The sequence below is a fragment of the Oncorhynchus tshawytscha genome, linkage group LG25 (genome assembly GCF_018296145.1).
Source record: "Oncorhynchus tshawytscha isolate Ot180627B linkage group LG25, Otsh_v2.0, whole genome shotgun sequence".
NCBI lineage: Eukaryota > Metazoa > Chordata > Actinopteri > Salmoniformes > Salmonidae > Oncorhynchus > Oncorhynchus tshawytscha.
The window spans coordinates 38,869,189-38,879,508 of record NC_056453.1 but is presented as its reverse complement, the minus strand read 5'-3'; the positions used below and the strand labels follow the sequence as shown (position 1 = coordinate 38,879,508).

General features: G+C 41.4%; 1 long non-coding RNA gene across 1 annotated transcript; it reads left to right on the top strand.

The window, feature by feature from the left end:
* Positions 1-570: 570 nt before the first annotated feature.
* On the top strand, positions 571-2,815 carry LOC112224031. Its single transcript, XR_002949412.2, has 4 exons — positions 571-665; positions 1,130-1,224; positions 2,376-2,511; positions 2,708-2,815. It is a non-coding gene; the product is annotated as an uncharacterized LOC112224031 (long non-coding RNA).
* The last annotated feature ends 7,505 nt before the right edge of the window (positions 2,816-10,320 follow it).

The window sequence follows — 10,320 nt, the reverse complement described above, 5'->3', positions numbered from 1 at the left end:
ATTGGCCACATGTTGACTTCAATCACGTTGCAGTGACATCTCAAGGATGATCAAAAGATGCACCTGAGCTCCATTTGGAGAGTCATAGCAGAGGGGTGTGAGTACTTATGTCAATTTGAGATTTCTATTTCAATACATTTGTGAAAATGTCAACAACAAAACAAAAAAAACGTGTGTTCATTTTGTCATTATGGGGTATTGTGTATAGAGAGATGGCTAAGAATGTTATTATATCAATTTTAAATTCAGGCTATGAATGAGTGAAATACGTTAAGGGGTATGAATACTTTCTGAATGCACTAGCAGCTGTTTCTACTCTGCATGGAACCCAACCTGGAGCACACTATGGTTACGTGCTTTGCCCAAGGACAGATTGTTTTACCTTGTCGGCTTGGGTATTTGAACCAGCAACCTTTCGGGTTACTAGCCCAACGCTCCTAACCACTAGGCTACCTGCTGCCCTATTATGAGCAACGGACAATGAAAAATAACGTGGGTGGCCCTGTGCAAGTTTTTTTTTTTCTTAGTGGGTGGAGACATGGAGGACACACCCTTCTCAGTGTGATGTCATAGTGACTGTGTGTCGGGACACTCTACACCGTTGCACTACGGTGGGATTATCAAACACACTGACGAACTGTTCAGGAGCTTTTGAGTGACAGCAGGTACGTATTGCCTACTTATGTTTACCACCACATGTATTCTCAGCAAACACAGTGAAAAAGTCATTGGTGAACAACACTGAGAAAAGAATCAGGTTATTAGACATTCCTTATAATAGAATGGATGTCTGCAGAGCAAATCAAACTGCTATGATTATATCATGTGACTTCAGGTATAATGTTTAGTATAAATTGCGTGGCTCCAGCCCTGAATGCTGATTGGCTGACAGCCACGGGTATGACAAAACATTTATCTTTACTGCTCTAATTACTTTAGTAACCAGTTTATAATAGAAATAAGGCACAAGGGGGTGTGGTATATGGCCAATATACCACGGCTAAGGGCTGTATCCAGGCACTCTGCGATGCGTCGTGCCTAAGCTAACCCTTAGCCATGGTATATTGGCCATATACCACACTCCCTTGTGCCTTATTGCTTAAGTATAATATATTTGTTCTGACTTAAGGATGATGACTGCGGTGGCTCTGCTGTGCCTGGCTGCTCTGTGTGCAGCACGGAAGAGGACTGAACAGAACTCAGAATGGGACAACAGCACAGAGGGTGAGTAGCTGCCCTGGGCTGTTTTCGTTTCAGAATTACATTTATTTCACAAAGTACATTTTTATGTAGGTAAACTCTGATTGCGGTTCACGGTGAATAAAAAAATGCTCCTTGTTCAACAAAAAGCATAAACTGCATAAACTGTGTTTACTTTGCGGTTGTGTGTGTGGCTTAGTTGGTAGAGCGTGGCTTAGTTGGTAGAGCGTGGCTTAGTTGGTAGAGCGTGGCTTAGTTGGTAGAGCGTGGCTTAGTTGGTAGAGGGTGGCTTAGTTGGTAGAGGGTGGCTTAGTTGGTAGAGGGTGGCTTAGTTGGTAGAGGGTGGCTTAGTTGGTAGAGGGTGGCTTAGTTGGTAGAGGGTGGCTTAGTTGGTAGAGGGTGGCTTAGTTGGTAGAGGGTGGCTTAGTTGGTAGAGGGTGGCTTAGTTGGTAGAGGGTGGCTTAGTTGGTAGAGGGTGGCTTAGTTGGTAGAGGGTGGCTTAGTTGGTAGAGGGTGGCTTAGTTGGTAGGGGTGGCTTAGTTGGTAGAGGGTGGCTTAGTTGGTAGAGGGTGGCTTAGTTGGTAGAGGGTGGCTTAGTTGGTAGAGGGTGGCTTAGTTGGTAGAGGGTGGCTTAGTTGGTAGAGGGTGGCTTAGTTGGTAGAGGGTGGCTTAGTTGGGTGGCTTAGTTGGTAGAGGGTGGCTTAGTTGGTAGAGCGTGGCTTAAACGTGGCTTAGTTGGTAGAGGGTGGCTTAGTTGGTAGAGGGTGGCTTAGTTGGTAGAGGGTGGCTTAGTTGGTAGAGGGTGGCTTAGTTGGTAGAGGGTGGCTTAGTTGGTAGAGGGTGGCTTAGTTGGTAGAGCGTGGCAAAATTGTATTCCAAAAAAAAAAAAAAAAAATCACTACTCTTAAGTCGCTCTGGGGAAGAGTGTCTTCTAAAATGTAAAAAAAAAAAAAAAAAAAAGGGCTTGTTTACCCTCCTCCACGACATCACTGGGAATCATCCCCAGTCAGGATTTGCTCTTGCATTCCTGAGGTGTTCTTTAGACTTGAACAAGGTTGACAGAAATCAGCATAGGGCTGGTGCTGGAAGGAGAAGTACAGCTTGTGATGCCAAACACGATCAATGCAACTTTTACTAAATGATCCCCCCCCCCTCTTCTCTTCATGCCTCTGCAGCAGAGAAGGTGAATACTAGAGGCTGTGTCAACCTCACCCTGGTGTTGGACAACCTAGAGGTTTTACTATCATGAACCAAGTCAAAGACCTTCTCCTCAACGACCACAGCTCTGTGCTGCCTGACTACGGGAGTTGGGTATATCCTGTTCAGATGTGTCTTAGTTGGTTTTTAGATTTGAGAATTTAATTGGAGAGATCAGACATTTTAACAATAGTGTATGTTTGGATACATAGACTATTATACCTTTAGTTTTAGTTAGATCCCAAGAAGACTTTATTATAACGTTGCTTGTTTTTGCACTGTAATGGACTGTACTTGTCTCCTCCACCAGGATCCCTCCTCTACCAGGATCCCTCCTCTACCAGGATCCCTCCTCTACCAGGATCCCTCCTCCACCAGGATCCCTCTTCTACCAGGATCCCTCCTCCACCAGGATCCCTCCTCCACCAGGATCCCTCCTCCACCAGGATCCCTCCTCCACCAGGATCCCTCCTCCACCAGGATCCCTCCTCCACCAGGATCCCTCCTCCACCAGGATCCCTCCTCCATCAGGATCCCTCCTCCACCAGGATCCCTCCTCCATCAGGATCCCTCCTCTATCAGGATCCCTCCTCCATCAGGATCCCTCCTCCATCAGGATCCCTCCTCTTATCAGGATCCCTCCTCCATCAGGATCCCTCCTCCATCAGGATCCCTCCTCTTATCAGGATCCCTCCTCTTATCAGGAGCCCTCCTCTTATCAGGAGCCCTCCTCTTATCAGGAGCCCTCCTCTTATCAGGAGCCCTCCTCTTATCAGATGCCCTCCTCTATCAGATGCCCTCCTCTACCAGGATCTCTACAAGGAGTTTAATGCTCTGAAGGAGCGTCTGGGGGAGCTGACCACCATGTTTGAGGGCGTCGAGAGCTCTGTGGATGACATGAGGGCAGGAAGAAGCCCCTCCCCTCCCACAGCCCCACCCACACACACCAGAGGAAGAGAACCAGAACACCACACTGACCGGAACCGGAGAGGGAACCAGTACCAGACCACAGGGACGCAGGAACCGGGTGGTGGTCCGGAGAGTCAAGATACCTGCTAATGGTGCCCAGGTCTAAGAGGTTGGACTGTGTCCACAACCGTCCATACTGTCTCCATCTAAAACTCAGTGGTGAAAATGACAATATCATTCCCTCTAAGCACTCAAGACTAGAAGTACATTGCATGTCCTTCAATTAGTTGTAAAAGCAACATACAGTAGACATGTATTGCTTTCCCCTTTCCTTCAATGGACTCGTATCACATTTAATTTCAAAACACATATTGTGGAAGACTAGTTGTAAATATTGTTTTGCTATTCCAAATGTTTTACACAATGTTTTATGAGAGTGTGAACCTGTGGAAGATTCTGATAACCTTGTTGTCAATAGGTGGCGCCACATTTTTGTGGATTGCTCCTTTAGTTCCCTGTGAGGATTTGATTGAAGTATTTGAAATTTTACAATGTAATTATTTGTCATGTGATGTTTATCTAATTATTATTATTATTATTGTCATCACAGTTATTACAACACATGAACAATACCCCCCCCCCGCCCCATGAGACTTTTATTTAGAAAAATGAGTCAGCAGATTCATTGAGGGAATTTTATTTTGAAAAGGCCTCTGTTGGAACATGAGTCACTTCCCCTGATAACTGACTGCTTCATTCTCACTTTGTTGTCACCAATGATGTATATAAACCCTGGATTGTTGATGCTATGTATAGGGCCTTTGAGAGTCTTTGCCCCCACCGATCGGCCATATTGGTACTCCCCAGAAGAAGCAGTCCTCCATAGGAATGAATGGAATTCTACAGTATTTCAATTAAATGTTTCAAGGACAAATTAAATGTTATTATATATGGATTTTGTTGTTGTAGTGGGGTAAGTAACATTAGTAATCTAAGAAAATTATATTTTAAGGAAAATATTTATATATTTTTCCAGTTTTTGTGTTAAACTCACATTTATATCATGAGTATGCATTAAGGTGAATGTAATAGAATACATTTCGGCATTTAATATACCGGTATATATTGTTTTTACATTCATCTATTGCCTAAAAAATATTTTGGGAAACCCAAGTGGGTTCCGGTTCAAAATTCTGACTTGTCTCAGATCTGATATACAGTTGAAGTCGGAAGTTTACATACACTTAAGTTGGAGTCATTAAAATTTGTTTTTCAACCACTCCACAAATTTCTTGTTAACAAACTATAGTTTTGTCAAGTCGGTTAGGACATCTACTTTGTGCATGACACAAGTCATTTTTCCAACAATTGTTTACCCGACAGATTATTTCACTTATAATTTGCCTGTATCACAATTCCAATGAGTCAGAAGCTAACATACACTAAGTTGACTGTGCCTTTAAACAGCTTGGAAGATTCCATAGAATTATGTCATGGCTTTAGAAGCTTCTGATAGGCTAATTGACATAATTTGAGTCAATTGGAAGTGTACCTGTGGATGTATTTCAAGGCCTACCTTCAAGCTCAGTGCCTCTTTGCTTGACATCATGGGAAAATAAAAGAAACTCCACAAGTCTGGTTCTTCTTTGGGAGCAATTTCCAAATGTCTGAAAGTACCATGTTCATCTGTAAATGACCTTGTGAAGATGCTGGAGAAAACAGGTGCAAAAGTATCTATATCCTCAGTGAAACAAGTCCAATATCGACATAACCTGAAAGGCCGCTCAGCAAGGAAGAAGCCACTGCTCCAAAACTGCCATAAAAATGCCAGACTACGGTTTGCAACTGCACACGGGGACAAAGATCGTACTTTTTGGAGAAATGTCCTCTGGTCTGATGAAACAAAAATAGAACTGTTTAACCATAATGACCATTGTTATGTTTGGAATAATGGGAGGCTTGCAAGCCGAAGAACACCATCCTAACCATGAAGCGCGGGGGTGGCAGCATCATGTTGTGGGGGTGCTTTGCTGCAGGAGGGACTGGTGCACTTCACAAAATAGAGGGCATCTTGAGGAAAGAAAAGTATGTGAATATATTGAAGCAACATCTCAAGACATCAGTCAGGAAGTTAAAGCTTGGTTGCAAATGGGTCTTCCAAATGGACAATGACCCCAAGCATACTTCCGAAGTTGTGGCAAAATGGGTTAAGGACAACAAAGTCAAGGTATTGGAGTGGCCATCACAAAGCCCTGACCTCAATCCCATAGAACATTTGTGGGCAGAACTGAAAAAGTGTGTGCGAGCAAGGAGGCCTACAAACCTGACTCAGTTACGCCATTTCACACATTAAAACAAAGTGGTGATCCTAACTGACCTTAGACAGGGAATTTTTTACTAGGATTGAATGTCAGGAATTGTGAAAAACTGAGTTGAAATGTATTTGGCTAAGGTGTATGTAAACTTCTGACTTCAACTGTAACTGCCACGGGTCTCAGGGATGTTTAGTTAAACTGTATTCACCAACTTTACCTGTCCTCTGTTCATTTAGTATTTGTGTGATGAGACCCACGCAAGCTTGTTATCACCATGTAAGCCAAATGAAATTCATTGAAACATATATAGTTTATATCTAGCTGAAACTGGTTCTGGCTGCTCACCTCAAGTGCTCCTGCTTCTGACGAGAGAGAGAATAATATAAACCGCCTTAAATTGAATTGAGAGCGTCAGCTGTACAGTTCTGGACCAAGGTTACTGTTGAGTGCAAAGGTTACTGTTGAGTGCAAAGGTTACTGTTGAGTGCAAAGGCTACTGTTGAGTGCAAAGGCTACTGTTGAGTGGCAAAGGCTACTGTTGAGTGGCAAAGGCTACTGTTGAGTGGGCAAAAAGGCTACTGTTGAGTGCAAAGGCTACTGTTGAGTGGCAAAGGCTACTGTTGAGTGGCAAAGGCTACTGTTGAGTGGCAAAGGCTACTGTTGAGTGCAAAGGTGGAGTCCTTTTTCATTGATGTAAAACTCAAGTTAGAAGAGAGTAAAAGAAGCTGACAAAGGAATGTCCTCAGGGACGTTTTAACATCGTAGTGGACAAAGGTGAGAAGAACGTTGGTGGCCACATGGACTGTGTGCACCGACCAATCCAGGTTTGACGCCATTTTCTACCTTTCATTTATTTATTTTTGTATTTTTTTAATCATTTGTTTAGTCATTAGGCCTATTTAATCATCTAAACCAGCTATTTAAATAGCATATGAAGTGTTTTTCATTTTGTGGAGACATAACTTAATTTAGCCAATGAAATGTCTTTAATTTTGTGCTCTGTGTTTAGTTGAAGGTTAAAATGTAGGCCTGTTGTAAAAATACATTTCCTAGCATTAGCCTATTGCTGTCATTTGTTGGGTAGAGCTATATGGTTGGCAATCGCCTCTGTTGGTAATTCATTTAATGCCGCAATATCATAACCTGTTCATATTTTACCTGTAAACATGGACTTGACCATGATTGATATTACCTTAATAGAGTTAAGCAACTTTTGTGAAGGTTTGGTCTGGTAGGGATGTTATTAGGTTTAGCTACAGTAGAAAGCAGAACTTGAGGTGAGGAAGAATGTTTTAGGCCCACCGGAGTTACGAGTTTTAATATAACAATATAATGCGTATCTTTATCAAATATATTCTGATTACAAAAAAATAACGATTGACTCTGTATAGCAGTAGGTGAAGAAATCCCTGTCGGTAACATGGTACTCTCTGCATTGTCTTTGGAAAATGTATTTAGACACCTAGAATTTCTCCACATTTTGTTACCTTAGCCTTATTCTAAAATGTATTTTTTATTTAACCTTTATTTAACTAGGCAAGTCAGTTAAGAACAAATTCTTATTTTCAATGACGGCCTGGGAACAGTGGGTTAACTGCCTGTTCAGGGGCAGAACGACAGATTTGTACCTTGTCAGCTCGGGGATTAGAACTTGCAACCTTTCGGTTACTAGTCCAACACTCTAACCACTAGGCTACCCCTCATCAATCTACACACGATGCCTCTCATAATGACAAAGTAAATATTTTTTTGTTGTTGCTAATTTATGCAAAAAATGAAGCTAAAATATTACATTTACATTTTACTAAGTACTTTGTTGAAGCACCTTTGGCAGCGAATACAGCATTGATTATTCTTGGGTGTGAAGCTACAAGCTTGGCACATCTGTATTTGGGAGTTTCTCCCATTCTTCTCTGCAGATCCTCTCAAGCTCTGTCAGATTGGATGGGGAGCATTTCCACAGCTATTTTAAGGTCTCTCCAGAGATGTTCGAGTGGGTTCAAGTACGAGCTCTGGCTGGGCCACTCAACGACATTCAGAAACTTGTTCTGAAGCCACTCCTGTGTTGTCTTGTCTCTGTGCTTATTGTCGTTGTCCTGTTGGAAGATGAACCTTCGCCCCAGTCTGAGGACCTAACCACTCTGGAGCAGGTTTTTATCAAGGATCTCTCTCTACTTTGCTCAGTTCAGCTTTGCCTCGATCCTGACTGGTCACCCAGTCCCTGTCACTGAAAAACATCCCCACAGCATGATGCTGCCGCCACCATGCTTCACCGTGGCGATGGAGACAGGTTTCCTCCAGACGTGACGCTTGGCATCCAGGCCCCAGAGTTCAATCTTGGTTTCATCAGACTAGAGAATCTTGTTTCTCAAGGTCTGAGAGTCTCTAGATGCCTTTTGGCAAACGCCAAGCGAGCTGTCATGTGCCTTTGACTGAGGAGTGGCTTTTCTAAAAAGATGTATATGCTTTGTCATTATGAGGTATTGTGTGTAGATAGATGAGGGGGAAAAAACAATGTAATACATTTTAGAATAAGGCTGTAACAATATGTGGAAAAAGTCAAAGGGTCTGATACTTTCCGAATGCACTGTAGGTTTTACATGATGTCATGATCTATTTGTAATGAGTATAGAGGAGAGGAGGCTCTCTCAGTACCACATTCCTTTAATTAAACCGGTTTAGCAGGTTTAACTTCTAAAGCCATTTAGAAGGAAACAGTGGGAAAATAACGCTGTTAAAATATCAGACAAAACATTTGAGGTTATATTGTTAAATTTACTGCATGGAAAGTGTTTGATTATTTCCTATTGTAACTTTTTTTTTTAAAGGGAGTATACATAAAACTTACATTTAGATGTGTTTGACAACCCAATAGTTATTCTGAAAATATATATCACAGTAGGCCTAGTGCTACTTGATTTCCAGAGTTACCTTAAAGGGATACGTCGGGATTTTGGCAATAAAGTCCTTCATCTACTTTCCCCAGAGTCAGATGAACTCACTTTTTATTATTTTCTGTGTCCAGTATGAAGGAAGTTAGAGGTAGCTTTGAGAGACAATGCTAACGTGCTTTAACGCAATGACTGGCAGCCTTCCAGTCATTGTGCTAACGCTAGATAGAAATTGCTATAGCGCTAGTTAGCCATAGAGTTAGACATAAAAATGGTATACACGAGTTAAACTGACTCTGGGGTAGTACATTAAAGGCCTCATTGCCAAAATCCCGACGTATCCCTTTAAGGCCTATATTTTTGTCAGAGTTTATTCATTCTGATATTTTCAGATTCAATATGTTGTTTTTATTATGTATGATGTGACCTGACACTATTTGCGGGATCATTAGCCTAAAACTGTGGGAGCACAAACATCTTGAATCAGACCAGCGTATTGCCTCCTTTTGAATAGTGACTGGCCTGGAGCAATATGCCTGTGTCCCATTCCTCAAAGAACAGTACATCGTAAGGGATATATATACATATAATATATGTGTATATATATTATAACTAGTAATATACTGCAAGTAAAAAATCTGTAGCCTAAAGGTTTTTACGTTAGACAATTGAGATCGGAAAGACGATAGGCCTACTCATTTTGAGGTGAAAGACAATAGCTCTACTCGTCTGGCGCCCCTGGTGATTGTTTTGTCCACTCCATTGGTCCTAAGTGGGAGCTCTGCCCATCTAGCTACTGTTTAAAAATGCTAACATTTTAGCAGTTGTGGCACAAATCCAATGCAAGTCAATGTTACTTATTGATGCATTATAAATCCACCTAAAGGATACGATAACTGATTGTTACTCAATTAAAGGGATAGTGCGAGATTTTGGCAATCAAGCCATTTTTCTACTAGAGAATGGTATCTAAGTATTTAAAGGCGCAATATGCAGAAAATGCTCCAACATTTCCTGTTTGCTAGAATTCTAATAGTTTGCCTAATTTCAGTTTGTGGCAAAACAAGAGCAGGGTTTCGAAAACTTGGTCCTGGGGCCCCCACTGGGTGCACATTTTGGTTTTTGCCATAGCACTACCCAGCAGTGGGAGTCAGTGCCTTTTCAGATTAGGGAGGCCAATTTTTTGTTTTTAATATAGCATATTGGATGACTGTCATTCATATTCCATTCACCCAGTTAAATGTAACAGCGATAGGTTTAGGCAGTGGTGTAAAGTACTTAAGTAAAAATACTTGAAAGTATTACTTGTTTTTTTGGGCATCTGTACTTTACTATTTCATATTTTTGACAACTTTTACTTCACTATATTCCCAAAGTAAATAATGTATTTTTTACTCCATACATTTTCCCTGACACCCAAAAGTACTCGTTACATTTTGAATGCTTAGCAGGACAATACAATGGTCTAATTCACACACGTATCAAAAGAACATCCCTGGCCATCCCTACTGCCTGGAGGACTCACAAAGCTCAAGCTTCCTTTGTAAATTGTCTGAGTGTCGGAGTGTGCCCCTGGAAATCCATAAATCAAATAAAAACAAGAACATTGTACTGCCTGGTTTGCTTAATATAAGGACTGAAATGATTTATACAAACATTTGATACTTCAGTATGTTTTAGAATTTACATTTACTTTTGATACTTAAGTATATTTAAAACCAAATACTTTTGGACTTAAGTATTTTATTGGGTGACTTTCACTTTTACTTGAGTCATTTTTCTATTAAGGGATCGACTTCCCGTCTACG